Source organism: Oryzias latipes, chromosome 10, assembly GCF_053564925.1.
Source record: "Oryzias latipes strain Hd-rR chromosome 10, Olatipes_Hd-rR_3.1".
NCBI classification, from domain to species: domain Eukaryota; kingdom Metazoa; phylum Chordata; class Actinopteri; order Beloniformes; family Adrianichthyidae; genus Oryzias; species Oryzias latipes.
In genome coordinates this window covers 27,458,010-27,475,036 of record NC_136246.1, presented here as the reverse complement: position 1 = coordinate 27,475,036, position 17,027 = coordinate 27,458,010, and the positions used below count along the sequence as shown (strand labels likewise).

The 17,027-nt window shown below is 36.7% G+C and overlaps 2 long non-coding RNA genes across 2 annotated transcripts; one reads left to right on the top strand and one right to left on the bottom strand.

Moving 5' to 3' along the window:
* Positions 1 to 3,745: 3,745 nt before the first annotated feature.
* On the top strand, positions 3,746 to 5,702 carry LOC144994918 (uncharacterized). The gene is made up of 2 exons (XR_013658617.1): positions 3,746 to 4,653; positions 5,187 to 5,702. It is a non-coding gene; the product is annotated as an uncharacterized LOC144994918 (long non-coding RNA).
* A 4,591-nt stretch (positions 5,703 to 10,293) lies between these two features.
* Positions 10,294 to 14,468, bottom strand: LOC144994917 (uncharacterized). Its single transcript, XR_013658615.1, has 4 exons — positions 14,047 to 14,468; positions 13,346 to 13,443; positions 12,116 to 12,193; positions 10,294 to 11,338 (listed from the first exon to the last, which is right to left on the bottom strand). It is a non-coding gene; the product is annotated as an uncharacterized LOC144994917 (long non-coding RNA).
* Positions 14,469 to 17,027: the final 2,559 nt, after the last annotated feature.

Genomic DNA, 17,027 nt, shown 5'->3' with positions numbered 1-17,027 from the left:
CTCCTTTGAGACAACAATTCTTAGGGGGCTTAGGTCCTGTTTGCCCAACTGCCGCATTATACCTTCATGTGTGGCCCATGGTGTTCACACTGAACAGTCGCTATCCGATACTAGTGCATGTCTGCCAACTACAGTTGAAAGAGGCTTGGTATGAAATGTTGAAGCGGTGCAAATTACGTGACTCGTGTTTCAGACTTTTTCTTTAACTGCGTTTTTCTGTTTTTTTGTCAGAATTCCGGACAGGCACAAAATAGCTATTACTGGTTTCTCCTTCGTGATCAATTTTCAAATCAAATCACTACCAGCTCTGAGTCCATGATTGTTCAACGTTCAACCTGGTTTAACTTTCAAAGCGCCTTCAATGGTCACGTTTTGTATGTGTGGCCGAAAACGGTTGTAGAACCTTGCATAACATTGCGTGAACTCAAGAGTTTTGAATATGGAAGCCCAAAAGTGCATTCACGTGTGTTTACATAGAATTTTCATTAAAAAACGGTCAAATGAACATGTGTTGCAGAGGGCAGTGTGAACATAGCATTTAAGTGTAGTCAGTGGAAATGTCCAAGAGCATTGATTCCAAATTGGCTTCTTTCTCTTTCGGCTTTTCCCATCAGGGGTCGCCACAGCGAATCATCCTTTTCCACCTCACCTTAGCCAATTTGATTCCAAATTGGCTAAATTTTCTAAAACACTCATTTAATTGGATCCACTGAAAAAGGTCCACAATCAAAGTGTCCTTCTCTGGGATCCTCAGGAAAGTATTCATTCATTTCTGGAAGAAAAAAAAAATGCTGCTCATTTTCCTCTGAAGTGCAATGTTGAGCAGTGATAAAAATGTCACAGAGGTAAGCAAGTTTAGCTGTAAACTTGCTATCGACAAAGTAATGTGCAAGAGGGGATTTTTTCTTTTCTTTTTTCTCAGCAAACCCTATTCCAGGGCATTACAGATATGAAGAATGCATGGGAGGGAAAAAACATTATCCTTGTCAGCAAAATTGGAATATACAATAATTATTTTTTGGTGACATTTTCAGCACTGCTGCAACTAAAAAGAAAAAAAGTGAGGTAATATGTTTGAATGATAACGTTAATGTCGCTGCTTTCATGGTTGAAACCTGAATTTAACGCTAAAAACACAGAGATGGCATTTTTCATGGAAACTTTTAAAACAACAAACACTTGGCAACAGAAAAACAAAGATTGAGATGTGGAAAAAATATTCTTGATGAAAGTTGTAGTACATTGACCAGCTTGTGAGTGCGACATCATCCATTGAAAATGGCTCTAACAAAATAAAGTCAATTCGGTGCTCATTTTTTTGCGATACGGATGCTGCCATGTTCAGGCCAGACAACCTCAGTAAATAGTGATCGGTCCAAGTTGGTCTGAGTCAACATTTCTACGGGAACCGCTCTAACCAATCAGGTGTGAGCTTGTTGGAAGTCCACAACCCTATCACTTGAAAGTTGGTTAATGTTTGGAGCGTTTGAAGTTTACAACCTGCATTTGCTTGTTACAGTGGTTTTATAGTGAGAGAGTGAGAGGAACAGCTGCAGAAGTGCTACACCCAAGTACACTAAGCATTTTTAGGATGAACGCGCTCCTGCTGCCTTCTAATCAGTTTCTGGAAGAGAGTCTCTTTATGACAAAACATGGAGATTAATCATTATCCTTTGCCTCGGCAGTAGGAGATGCCACAGATGTTTTCCCCCCTTCACTCAGACTCAAACATACAAACACTTATGCTGCCAGCATATGGTTAAACTACAAACAACATTTTGGATTTTGTGTAAATTATAGACTTTGTAAACATTTGGAGTCCTGAGCATATGAATTCTCTCATGGCTAAACTTATTGACAAATGCTGGATATTAACATTGGGAATGGATTGTACATTTATGTTAATATATTTTGTTCATTGTGATTAAACATCACAGTTTTGTCCCCAAGTCAAACCTAAGTCATCCTGATACTATCCATGTTTTTTATATCAATATTGTTCTTTACGTTTCTTATATGTTGTCTTGAAGTTGAGACATGGCATCTGGACTTAGTCTTCTTTTCAACACCTGGATAACCCTTGTGCTGTCCTATGAGGTGCAGATGACAGTGAAGAACAGATATCATTGAAGAAAAAAGGTTCAGTGCACTGTCTTGTGGGTCTAGATGACCCAACTCCCAATGTTAAAGTGCTTAGGATAGCACAAGGGTTATGTAAACATTTTTAATCAACTGTTTGTATACTTTTTAAGTCCCACTCTGACTATCTTTTAATCTATTTTCAAATTGTTCCCATTGGTCTTTTAATCATGTTTATGTCATTTTTAGCCAAAATCCAAGGAGGAGTTCATTAGAAATGTACCTCTGAGTTGTGGGCAGGAGATTTGGAGCAAAAGTAAGTCCACCCCTACGTCTTATCATCCATCTGTTTACATGCTCACCTGCTAGCTTACAGCTCGTCACACCTCCAAACCAACATTATTGGTACAACAAAAATGGCTAAAAAATATCGGAGCTATCGAGCCGTACATTTTGAGGTAGATACCAGCTCAGCCGAGGAGAACAAAGACATACATGGATCTAGTCGTCTACAAGTGGAGCAGCACAGGGAACTCGTGGCCTGCCGATTGTAGCTTCTGTCACACCTATTAGCTTTTACAAACAGCATTTCCTTTATCTGCTCCTGATTCACAACGATTTGGATAAAGAAATACTCAGAAATGTAATTTTGATCTTAATTTTCCTTAAATATTTCCTCCATCAGAAAAATGCCACAAGAACATGTTAAAGACAATTGTCACCGCGGTGATTCATCATCTTGATCCCATAACCTTTTTTTCTTCGTTTATTGTTAGATAAGATGATTTTGTTGCACTTCCAGCTGTGCCTCGTGACATAATGTAATCGTGTAAAGCTTGTTTTCTGTATCCTGTTGATGTAAATAATGCAAACCCAGTATTTCCCATTTAAACAATGTAATTTGACTTTTTAAATTGTCTCTTATCTTGCTGATGAAGCCGTGTATGTTACTGCTTTTCATCATCGATACAATTGGGAGACCAACAAAATGTCATAATGTGTTTCAACAATTATAACTAAAAGCATAAAAAAGTTATTTATCTTCTTGTCAATACATTTAATTGTATTAAGGCATAGTTTGAAAATGGTTGATCACTTGTAATAAAAATCAACCTTAGGCCAGGTCTAACTCAGGCTCAGAGTTTCTTTAGGTTTCCTTAAATGTCATGTTTGGTCTTGGGTAAAAATCTAATCACAAATGTGTAGTTAACCTATTTATTGATAGCTGATAGGTTGATTGGACCCAGATGTGATTCGTGTGCTAACTTGAAAACCTAATTAAAAATTAACACGGGGCACATTATTAACGTATGGTACTACTTTTCTAGTTTACAGCAAAATGGAGTAAAGTAAAGCAACCCCTGTGCCATTTGGTTCCAGGTCGCTGACACACACACACACACACACACACACACACACACACACACACACACACACACACAAAAAAGAATACAGTAACTTTGATTATTTCCGGGTTGTTCATTTTCTGATACTGAAGGAAAATTATTTTGGAAAACTACCGGATTCTGTTCAACACATACGTCTGTCTTGACGCGTCATGTGACCACAGCAGCTGTTCATATTGCCAAGTTAGAAGCCCAAACTAAAAAGCTACTGAAAAACAAACAAATAAATGTATTTTGAAAGTTTCTTTGGGGAGAAAAGTACGGTGGCCCTGAAGTGCAAACCATTCAACAAATCACTCGATACAAAAACATTTTTAAGATCACAGCAACAATTTAAAAAGCGTATTACATTTTAGAAAACAAAACAAAATTTCAGAAACCAAAACATAAAAAAGAAAACAGAAAAAAAAGAAAAAAAGATTTCAGAAAACAAAATTAATTTCCAGAAAAAAAAAAGAAATATTACAAAATGAAAACATTTCAGAAAAAAAATTAATTTCCAGAAAACAAAATGAAATAAAAAAATGAAAAACATTTCAGAAAAAAAATGAAATATTAAAAAATGAAAAACATTTAAAAAAAAAAAAAAAAAAAAAAAAACATTTCAGAAAAAAATGAAATATTAAAAAATGAAAAACATTTCAGAAAAAAAAATGAAATATTAAAAAATGAAAAACATTTCCAAACCGGAAGAAGCAGGTACTATGGGACAACGCTGATTGGATGATGTTTGTCAATCATTTGAACTGAAAAGTATTTTAAATGAAGCGATGACGGATTTTATCGTCCAAACAACAATGTACTATAATAATCCACGTATCTACCATTTACATATTAAATCAAAAATGCAGCAAACAGATAATGAAGGTTTAAATTATTTTTTGAATATTTCGTCTGAAGCAGAACGGTCACCCGGAAGTAGTTTGTGCGGATGACGTCCGTTCTGCAGGTAAACAAAGAAAGGGACGGTAAAACGTTAACATAAACGTTAATCTTTGAATATTTAGCGGATGTGATGACAGAACGCACGCAGAAATATCAACACCAACCAGGTTTACAAATGTTTCAAAATGTCGTGAGAAGATTCTGTCTAAAGCAGCAGCTGCGAAGAAACGGGTGTTAAAGACGGCGCACATCAGGAAATGCAGTCCCGCCATCCACAGATAAGGTATGGAGGCACATTTGTTTGATCTAATAAATGTAGCGTTAAACGTGATTTCTAGGTGGGTGTTTACAGACAGATCCAAGCATAAATCAGCAAAGCTGTCAGGTAAACTGCAGCAGTTTGTGTCTCAGAATAACATTTATGAATGCTTCTTATTCACACTATAAGATCTGTGACTTTAGAGTGTGTCAGTGCACAGAAACATGACAGTAAATGACTGGATGTGCACATCATCAGACACGTCCAGGTGTGTAACTAAAGGTGAAAAGTCTGTAGTGTAAAATAAATCTTTAAAAAAAACGTTTTAGTCTTTCAGGCAGAGGAGGAATACCAAATTGTTTTAGAATCTATTTTTTATAAGACTGAAATAATGTATTTTATTCTAAGTTTGGTGTTTTGACCCCTCCCTAATGAATTTCTGGTTTAACCCATTTTCTCCTCATTTTGATGAACTCAACTTTTTCCTGAATGAAAGATGAACGGCAGCTGATGTTTTTCTGTCAGGGATTTTTAATTTATTAATTTATTTCTGTCAGGGATTTCAATGGAGCTGGAGTCCAGTGCAGAGGAAGCTGCAAGCATGTACGAGCAGGAACTGGCGTCTCTTACCTGTGCGTCTTCCTCCGGATGTGATGCTGGGCAGCAATGTGGACAAAACTTCCCTGACATGACTCTTTTTTATATAGTTGTTAAGCACAAACAGACTTGCCCAGATGCATTTTTTCCTCTAATAAATGTGACTGACAGGCACGCTGAGTAAATGCTGATTGTAAGCGCAACATTTGATTGACTGCATGAAGAAGCCCATAAAGGAAAATCCACAACAGTTTCTTTGTTTCTGTTACTGAATAACGTATTCATGTTAAGTTTTCAATAAATATACTGCATTGCTATGAAACAAATTTGTTTATTTTCATATCCATTATTACAATCCTCACATCAGCATTCAGTTTTTTCATTGACAAAAAAACATTTCTAAACAACAGCTTTGAAAATCAAACATCATCTTTGTTAATAAAGCTTTAAAACCTAAAATGGTAAACATGGAAAAACTCCTAAATGAAGCAAGCCTAATATGAACATTTTAAACTGGAGTTTTGCTTAAAGGAACATTAAGTTGTTTGGAGTTGTACAAGTGTTTGATGCGATTCCTCATAGATGTGATTTCCAGATCATCAGCCCGACGCTAAAGCCAGGAATTGTGCTTCGTCTTTAACTCCCCACTGCATCATTTACAACTAATCAGGCTTATGCATCAGGTTAAAGACGTTTTTTTAAAGGACCTGCAATTTAAAAAAAAAAATTAGATATTAAGGTTAAATAATATTTATTGATTATTTTTTTTTCTGAAATGTTTTTCATTTTTGAATATTTCATTTTTTTTCTGGAATTTTTTTTTTTCTGAAATGTTTTCATTTTTTAATATTTCTTTTTTTTCCTGGAAATTAATTTTGTTTTCTGAAATGTTTTTTTTTTTTGTCATTTTTGTTTTTCAAGTTTTGGTTTCTGAAATTTTGTTTTGTTTTCTAAAATGTAATGCTGCTTTTTAAATTTTTTTTTTTTTTTTTAATTGTTGTTGTGATCTTAAAAATGTTTTTGTATCGAGTGATTTGTTGAATGCTTTGCACTTCAGGGCCACCGTAGAAAAGAGCTAGTGAAGAACCAGAATAAGGTAAGCTGCCATTTAAAAACAAAACCAGGAGTTTTTCTCACGTATTTGAAGACGCTCCGCTCTGCCTGATACGCAGTGACTGATCTTGATTGTTTCAAATATGCAGATTCAACATTGCAGACACAATGGATTCACATTTAACATTTAACCATCATTAAAATTCAGACACAGCAAAAGTTAGCATCCCACTGTTTGCAACCACTTTGACATCTTCATCTTTATCACAAAGTCAAAGTTTAAACCAGCCGCAACCGTTTTTACAGAGAATGAAGATTCATTCAAATAAATTTAACCGACCGGCTGAAGATGGTTCTGATCTGAGGAAACTTATAAAAGGGAGATCAGAGGTGAATCAGACAGGCAGTTGATAAGAAACTGAAACAGAAAATGTTCCAGTCATAAAAACTAAATAGACAATGAATCAGGATTTATGTAAAAACAAATTATAAAAAATCTCTTTGTTCTGAAAGATGATCTGAGTCTGGGTTGAGTTGTTAATATAATGGAATTCTAAGGAAAAAAAAAAAAAAGTGTAATGCCACTTTTATTTAATTTTTTACAAATCAAACAACTTCTACAAATCCACAATTTTACTTCATTGTATCCTCGTCATTTGCAAAAAAAAAAAAAAATGAAAAAAAAAAACACCAACATTTTATTTTAAAATAATTATTGCCCGCAGCAGCAGTCACTGACTGCAAGGACCATATTGTTTTTGCAGTTGGAACGACTTTGCCGCCTTTCAGCGAGAATGTGACCCCCGCCGCATGCTCGAAAAGTTACAAAAATGTGCACACACCTGGGATAAATTGCAAATGAATTTTCCACAAAGTCGACGTCACCCCCCACGAAGACGATGACATCACGGCCAGCGATCCCGTCGAAAAAATGAATGGGCCGAAAATCGCGTATGGGGCCGAACAAAATGTACTTCGAAATACAGTTGCGAAACCAAAACACACGTGTTGGGGATATTCCAAAGAAGTTTTGAAATCATTACGGGACAGCCACACGACCTATGGCTTGGCGGCCATTTTGTGGCGAACTCTGAGAATTGGCGATATTTGTGTTTTTTGACTATATGGGAAAACAACACTTTTGTTTAAACGATTTTCACGAAATATCACACATATGCCCTCAGCATCATTCTACAATAACCAAAGAAGTTTCGTTGACCTTTGACCTTGGGAGGACGCGGCCATCTTTAATTTAAAAAAAAGCACCTTTAGTAATGGATACAAACGAAAACTGGTCCTAGGGATCTTTATGGATCTTTTTGAAACTTCTCGGGCATCAATGGCAAGCTACTGTGGAAAAAATGATGGAATTAGAAGTTGTAGATTTTGAACGGCGTGCGCGTGACGAGCTAGCAAAGGAGCGCACTGTTATAACTCCTATGTTTGCCAACGGACTACTGTGAAATTTGAATGCATGCATTCATGCCTGAAACTGAATACATTGAAAAACACTGGATATGGACATATAAGGAATGTGGGCGTGGTTAGCATAAAACCACTGTTGCTAAGGACAACAAAAAGTTTACTTTTTCCAATTCGTCTGAAACTGACGTCGATCTATACCTCCTCCCAAGATTGCTATGGAGATAAAATCACCAGAAAAGCAGCCATCGTTTTTTTTTACTAACTTATGACATATACAGTAGCTCTCACAAACGGCGCAATGTTTTTATTAGTCAATTGATGATGCTGATCGCTATGCTAGCACTTTTAGCCACATTAGCATAGCTAGCATAGTTAGAATAATTAGCATTTTAGGTAATGTGTTTTTCTGAGAGAGTTGATGATGCTGATGGCTATGCTAGGACTTTTAGCCATATAAGCATAGCTAAAATAGTTATCATAATTAGCATTTTAAGCAATGTGTTTTTTGGAGAGTGTTGATGATGCTGATCGCCATGCTAGCACTTTTAGCCAAATTAGCATAGCTAGCATAGTTACCATAATTAGCATTGTTAGCATTATTAACATATGCAGCTTTGACTAGCCCTCATCAAAGGTGGGCGTTGAGGGCGATGAGGGCGGCGGTGGTGCGTGGAGGTGGGCGTGGAAGGCGGGTTGCGGCTGCGGGCCATACAACGCCGCTTGAGGCTTTAATTTTTCTTGTAGTCACATTTTATTTTATTTTTATTTTTTTTCAGAAACCGAAAGCTGAAAAAATATTACGTCATTTTCGGTCCGTTTGGACTGGTCCATGAAAATACTGTCTGACACTAACCGGTCTGTGGCCTGAAAAAGGTGGGGACACTGGAGTAAAGGACAGACTCTGAACAGAGTCTGTACATTCAGATATTTTTGTTAAAAAAATAAAAATAAACAAAAAGATCAAGAGCACCTGAGTCCTCCTATTCATTTCTCGTATTCTGCAATTTCTTTATTCTCCACTGGATGCCAGTAGAGGTTCAGTAATGTTTAGCAAAGTGCAGCTGGAAGAGCATTTAACATTTTACAGCATTGCAGTCTAACGCATCTTTCCGCCTGACTAATTCTTTAGGATCAGATTTTCACGTCATCTTATCCAAACATCTTTTATTCTTTCTCCAAGTCTCCCTCTCTCTTTTTTGTCAACTGTGTTATATGAGGTGCATACTTCTGTGTATTCTGCAGGAACCTCAGCTGTATGTAGGACATTATAACACATGATCTTCTGGCAGCAAGCCCTCACATTCACAGCAGTCAGAGGGGACACTATGCAGTCCTAGAACAGAACCTCAAATAAACAAAATCTGACATTTCAGAAAATAAATACGCAGACAGAGGACTTGATCAAAGAAGAGAAAGGGGGGTATCAAAAGATGATGAACTGCTTGAAAAACAGTTGATAGGATTAGATTTTCAAGCTATTTTTAGTACCTGGTATTTGCCAATCTAATAAATGTGCATTCCACCGAGCATTCTGGGTCCATTACCTAAGTGTCTGCCAATCCAGGCGGTTAAATTATCAACACTGGTTTTATAGCACTGTTGATTTGACTGCAGTTTCCATCAGAAATCAGAGGAGAACTGCATCACTGCTGTAAAAGATGGAGACTGTTCCTCAGTAGAAAGATTTCTGCTCTGTCAATCTTAGTATCAACTCTGAGCAATTGTCTGCATTTCAGAAGCAACTTTCCCAAGACTGTAAAATCAGGCAAGTCTGTGCATGTCTAATCCCATATTGGCTCTCTGCAATTTGCAGAATCCATACTTTATTAAGTGATGAAGAATAGTAATGTACTTGAAGTCTTTAACAGCTTTTTCACCTACAACCTCTTATGCCTAAGGCATTGGATCCTTATCTTATCACAACAACTATAATATTTTGGGTTGTAGCCTCGCAAACCTGTCTTTCAACAGGCAGCTGGACAGCCTTAATTCAGTAAACGTTGAACTAATTTGTGCCAAAAATTAATTCGTATAAACTTGGATTAAAAACCTTAGAAGGTACTTTATTCTGTTCTTGTTTCTAATCGGATCTGTTAAGGCAAGGCAAGTTAATTTGTGTTGCACATTTCTTATACAAAGTCAATTCAAAGTACTTTACATAAAATGTTAAAGAAAAAAATGTAGAAATAAATTGTAAAAGGAGACTTCATTAAAATAAGATAAAGAAAGTTAACAATAACTTAATTTAAACTTAGCTTAAAGCAACTTTAAATAAAAAAAAAATAAATAAAATGCAGCTGAGACCAGGTGGGTCTTGAGCTGATCTAAATCTTTCAGGAAGTCTGTTCAGATCTTTGGAGCATAGAAGCTAAATGCAGCTCCTCCATGTTTGGTCTTGACTTAAGGAACTGACAAAAGACCAGATCCAGATGTGCGGGAAGGCTTGGTTGGAACTGTGAGGTACTGTTTTTGTTTCAAGTTTTATTTAGATTTTTTTTAGAGTTAACGTTTTATGACTATCAGGCAATGTGGTTGTAAATGAAGACATTGTGTTTTCATATGTTTATTTACAGTTTTTATTTCAACATATTTATTTTATATTTTGTGTCTGAATTGTTAAATAAAATCTTCATTGACAAGTGAGTAAAAGTTCACATCAAGTATTTTTATTTTTTTCCCCCAGAAAGAAATGAGGGCCACTTTTAAAATAAACATAAAAAAGCGAAAGACGTCCAAAGATATCTTCATTATTGTTCATTTCCAAATTGCCTCCTTAATTGTAGCTTTAGATGTATTTCTTTGACAGCCTTTTACTGGTTATAAAAAGATAATGGGCTTTTTAAAAACAAAGTCTAAAAGGGAAATGACACAGATTGTGGGAAATTCTTGCATGCAGAGCATTTGTGTGAGACAAAAATCATGGAGAAACACAAAAAAAAAGTGACAGAGCAGAAGAACTGAAAACCAGACACTTAAATAGACTGAGGATAATTAGCTTAAATGAAGACAGCTGTGAATCATGACAAACCTAGCGGGGTCACTCACTAGCTAGTAAACACAATGTGAAAACCATCACACTTAGGTTGGGCCATTGTGGTCTGGCAAGTGGCTGTTTTTAATGGAAACATGTAAATTTTAATGTCTTATATGTCAAAAACAAACCTTTAAGAATATTAACTCTAGGGTACACAGCCATTTTTTTTAAATTAAATTTTTAACATGTTAAGCTCTGAGTCAAAACATAAACACCCTGAAAAGCTGTTATTTTTTGGAAATATTTTAAGAAATTCAGAATCTACCAATCACAATCCAGCAGTATTACAGAATACTATAAATTAACTATAAAGTTAAATTACAAATGACTAATTTTCCTAATACCTTTAACCCTTAGGCTGTGTAATGCCAAAAAGAAGAAGAATAAAGTAAACTCATCACAAAGTGAAGAAGAGGAGTATTGATTTTCCTCTTTACCTCAGTGACCTTACTTAGTTTTTTTTAACTGGTATCCTAATAAACAGGCTTTCTCCTTGCATGTACCACAGCCAATCTATTACCATCCAATCAACTGTCCTTCATGGTTGGGTCCATCAGAAAAGATTTCCTCCCTCAGTGGTTTGCAACAGTCTGGGCACTCCTGGAAATGGAAAAGAGGGAGTGTGAGATGACCTGCTTTCCAAATGGCATCAAACTAGGCATGAGACTCCTCAATATATTAAGTTCCAAACTATTTTTCTCCTTCTTTCTATTACCTTTAAATTCAGCAGGCATCTTAGAATTCTGGCCATGGCTCCTTTTCAGTCAGTAGTTTGGAGCACATCTTTTTTTTTAATCAAACATCATATTTTGTAAATGAGTCTTTCAGTCCTTTCATTTCCATTGATTCTTCTAGCAAAAAGCTTCTATTTCTGTTATACGATTGCACGGCTCGCTTAAAGTCCACCCACACATTTTTCATGTCCTGGACGGTGAAGGCTATGGCAGGATCTTTAACTAGCTCCTCCTACTTCAGGGGGCTTTGGTAAAATCTATTGTCAAGCTGCCAGACAGCTGTACAGCAGCCCATTACCGATAATTGTTAGGATTTTTATGGGTGCAAAGAATTATTCAGTTTTGTAATCTCCACTGCTTTCTTTCAAGTGAGCAATGTGATAACACCCTAATAGTTTTGTTCAAAGTTCTTGTACACCAACAATGTAATGGATCAGATTTTACGTTTTTATCATTGTCTGACGTGATGTTGAATAAACATTGACAATTTAAAAAAAAAAAAAAACTGTTCATTTACGGCTTTTTATTTCTCCGTTTTTTGCTTCAGCTTGCTTCGTTTTCTTTTTGATCTTTGCTCTAAAAAATGCACTATCTAAACATCTGTATGATGCATGGCGGCTGTAAAAGGGCTCCAATATTGCACCTAGAGATAGAAGGCTTGGAGAATCGACCACAGTCATCCCCAATGGACTTAATTGACTTAGGCGCTGCTGCCAGTCTCCTGAAATAAAAACGGGAAAGCCCACATGAGACAGACACAGGAAGCGACTTTCATATATGAACAGTCTCTCACCCAACAATTCTTCAAAAAAATGATCAAAGTTCAAATTTCATTGACACTTTGGAAAGTTTTGCGTTAAAAACCTCCTTTCAAAGCTGTAAAGCCAAATGTTTATTGACAAATATATCAATTTACTCTAAAATACTATTTTTTTTAACACGGTATTTTTACAAGTGCAGCTAAATTCATTTTTCACACTTGGAACCATTAATGAAAATATCAGGCAAGACACAGAAAACCACATTCCATACCTCCCACTCTGATTTTAGTACACTGTTACATTTATTAAAGATGACACAGAGATGTGACAAATGGTTGATAATTCAGGACTTTCATTTTGAGTGGAGACTGACATCAATAGTATGTTCAACTGTCTGCATTTGAGTAGCATCATGAACCATTATGCGGTTTTCTAAATGTATTCATTTAAATGTCTGAATGCAATGACAAAAAAACATTTGCTCAGGTTTTGAAGAAAAAAATTAACAGTTTTTGCACAAACTGTTAATTTTGAGTACTGTGGTTCACCTTTCATGGTCTCACTGCCATTTCGCCTGCACAAAATGTGTTCGGTTAGCCAGTTACATGAATATTTGATCAGGATCCGATCTTTTCTTACATTCTAAAATACTATGAAGGTTTAAACTTTGTGAGTTTACACAAGTGAGAACCGTGTACAAATGATCATGTCTGTCTGAGACAAGAGTGTAAAGTGTGGAGTGAGGTGTTTTACAGCCTTAATACATGTGAAATTTCATTTGACGAGTTTCCCCTATTGTGGTTTTTTAGAAAATAACTCCTACAATAAACAATAAGAGAAATTCTCTTTTATTGCATTTAAAACAACACTATGTGCATTACAATAACTATTTGAAAGAATTTAAAGAAGCTAAAAGTGGAAACAGGGTCTGATTAATTAACTTGTCTTCTATGGAGCTGTGTAGTTTTTTAAACGGAAGATCTACCTGACTTCTAGGTATGGTGGGTTGTTACTTCACTCTACACATCATTATCATTTCAGTCTTCCGTTTAATGGAATTGCTGGATTGCCTGCCTTTTCTTCTCAGACAATCTCAGTCCTATATTTTGTACCTTTAAGATCATGGATGAGTGCCCTGCGACAGATTGGCGACCTGTCCAGGATGTATCCTGCCTTTGCCCAACGGTGGCCGTGACAAGCTCTGGCAACCCTGTGACCCGAGAGAAATATAGTGGGTGAAGACGATGGATGTATGGATGGATCTCTTGCTGCATTCTGAATAGATCCTCCCCCACACACTCCACCTAAACAATGCTGTAGCATGGTGTGATCCTTGACCATCATTTAGGTCCTGAGGTTTTCTCTTCTATGATCCAAGCTTATACCAAACATGTAAGACATTTTTTACTTACAGCCTAACAAATTTAAGTGACTTTTAGCTGTTCCCTTTAGGGGTCAGCACTGCAAATAATCTGCTTTCAAGAAGCTATATTTATTTTAACTTTAGATTTACTGAAATATTGAGGTTTGCAGAGAAATTATTTAAAAAGAAAATCTGTTGTCCTGCAATGCTACCTTTTGTCACATTTATATTTTGGAAAAACTCAGGCGCCACTCATTCAATCCACATTACTTTAAATCAAAACAGTTTCTGTACCATTCTCTCTCTGTGTTATAATTATGTTATGGACTATAAATAAACAAGGAACTAATTAGTATCTAGAATTATGTATGTTTTGACTTACATCCTGATGCATAAAAAAAACGTAAACGTATGAGCAGAGAGGTAATGTGTAGCAATCAAGACACATACCGGAAGGCATGTAACAGGAGAGGTGAAGTCATACTGGCGCCACCATCTGCTCCATTGTGTGTTGAAGAAAAAGGAAAGCTGCAGGAGGCTGGTAGTTGTACGTTAGCCACTCTCGGTTACTCCTCACACAAGCAGGTCCTCAGCAGAAAGCAGGAGAGAGAGCTCAGCAACGACTGAAAACACCATCTGCAGTGAAGCTGAAAGAGGAAGGTTGTCTTAGAAAGTGATGAAAATCCATCCAGAGGCATGCTTTTATTCTCCTTTTAAATAGGAAATGTGTTTCTATTTGCAGCTTCAGACTATGCATATCCTGATAAAAAGTATCACTTTTTCCAACAAGCAAGCATGATTTTCTAAGTGTTAACAAAAGTCCACCTTAGTCAGATGACTGTAAAATACATCTGAATACCCCCTTCAGAATAAAAGGCTACCATGGCAAAAAAAATGGTTGCATTAGAGATGCCAAAAAATTATGTTAAATTTATCAGGAAACTGAATAAACAAATTGTACTTGTCATATGAGACATGGAAAAACATCTACCGGATACGGATAGTTTTATTTTGCCACAGTGACCACCAAGGATTACTGTGTTCACATGGATGAATACAACAGTTTGCAGTATTTGCCGTCACATATACGAGTGGTCCCCAACCTTTTTAACGCCATGTACTGGTATGACATCACACAAAGTTTTCCCGGCGCAGTCTTTAAGACGTAGGCGGATAATTATTGTCGCTACGTTACGATGGAGGAGGAACAGAGTGCTGACAAGTCGACCCTGAGCTTTTATTTTGACAAGCGTGACATATCTACATCGCACAGGTGTCATCATCCTCTCCCCTTCCCACACTCGTGGTGAAAAAAAGTACCGTCTATTAAATGTAGCTTTCTTTTTTTTTTTTTTTTTTGGAAGTAGAAGGCTCCTCTTCTGTCTCCTGGCTGGGCGTTTTCCCTTTGGCAAAGAAACTTTCCAAAGATGTTTTTTTTTACTCATTTTGCTAGTTCCTGCGTTTTATTTTAGCGGGAACCTATCACGTGACTAAGAAGAGCGCCTTGGCCTGCGTCAAGAGTTGCATAGACAGATGTAACGGAGAATCTGGCAATTATTCAAAATAGAACATCTTTCAGATTCCAAAATAGATAAAACAGAAGTAAAGGAAGTTATTTAATGTTTCTGTGCGGCCCGGTACCAAATGACCCACGGACCGGTGCCGGTCCGCGGCCCGCTGACATGTACAAGTGCCGCTGCGCGATAGAGAGGCATTCGCAGGATCTCAAGATTAGCAGCTGCCACCTGTTTTTTTTTTTTACCGTTGGCGTGGTCATAAATGCAAAATACAATCTGATTGGATGATGTGTAAATGTCTCCAAAGGCAGGCCATTCATATGAAGTGCCACCGACCACCAGTCGGTAGATGGGGTGTATATAAAAGTGTCATACTTCATATTTTTTAGACAACATGCCTCCCAACATGCTGCCGCGCTGCCACTTGCCAATTTACTGCAAAACTTGCATTCAAGTCACCGCGCTGTGGCATTTTGGGGTTATTTAGGACATGTGACCTAGGTTTTCTGCTGGAGGCTCATTTGTGTCAGAAGTGAGCTGTTCCACTCTGCTTCCACGTCATGTTTTCTCAGAATAGAAGATTGAATTAGACCCATATTTGATTAATTCAGCTTTTCCGATATGCAATAAAAAAGAAAAAAGAAACAATTCTTGGTCATGATTTTTTTTTGGGGACAACACAAACCAAGACACTAGTGGATCAATTTCAATTTTTCTCCACCATGGTACAAAACCCCTGTAAAATAAAGGTGCATATATTTATTTTCCTAAAGAATAAATTTTGAATTGAAATAATGCGATTTTTTGTTTATTAGTTATGTATTTCTGGACAGCAAATTTTTGGTGGTTGTTTTTGTAGTGTGGAAAAACAGACACCCAAAGAAACACAAACTCACACTCATGCACGAGCACAAAACAATCATTTCTTCAGAATGTTTCCATGTGATTTTAATGGTTCCACCCTGAGGCAACAGTGCCCACCATCACTCTGACTAATTTCAAATTGAAATAATTTGTGAATGCATTTTAAGAACTGAAGGTTATTGCAGGGAACATTTGTTAAAGCTTGATAGAATGAATATGGCACTTCTGACCATTACGATTGCCATCAAGAAATAATGGCTCACTAACAAGGAAGGTTGGATGATTGACAGCAGCTGTGTTTGTGAGGCATAAACTGTCGTGATATACAACTTTTTTTCCACAGTCTGAAAGTAGCTCCCCCGGATGCCTCTCATTAAAGTTTAACAGCTGAGAAGTTCCTGGGGCTCATAAAGTGAGCTTATATATCAACAAACCCTAAACTGGTCAGTAATCATCTCAAAGCTCTGTGTTTCCAGCATGTGCCTCTTCCAGAATAGCGAGCTGCCTGCTGGTACTTTAACCTGCAGGTTTCTCATTGTCTGTATCTCTGTACAATAGAATTGGCTGTCCTTGCTGTTGCTCTCCTTGGTGCATTGCTAACACGTATTCTTTTTCTTTGAAGGGACTGATAAATGGAAGCAGCATGGCCTTTTCCTGCTTTTATTTGGGTTGCTGTTGTAATCTGACAATGGAATAGAGTTGTATTTGTTTTGTGTTTATGATCTGCTGGGAGATCTGGGAAAACAGAAGATTAGTTTCCCTTTGCTATTACAACTGGAAAAGAAAATCCACCGTTTAATGAACAGTGACAATAATACCACCAAAGCAAACACTCGTCTTGTAGTGTCAACAGCAAATCAGCACAGTTGTTTGACAATGGTTAATACTTGTTGGGTATGTTAGCCACTTTTGTTTTAACTATACCATCAAGAATGTGACAGAATAAATATGTTAAAATCTGCAACATTAAAAACTGGGAGCTTTTGGAAAGGTTATTAATGCACATTGTAATGGTGCTACATGATCATATATGATCATAAATTACCTTTG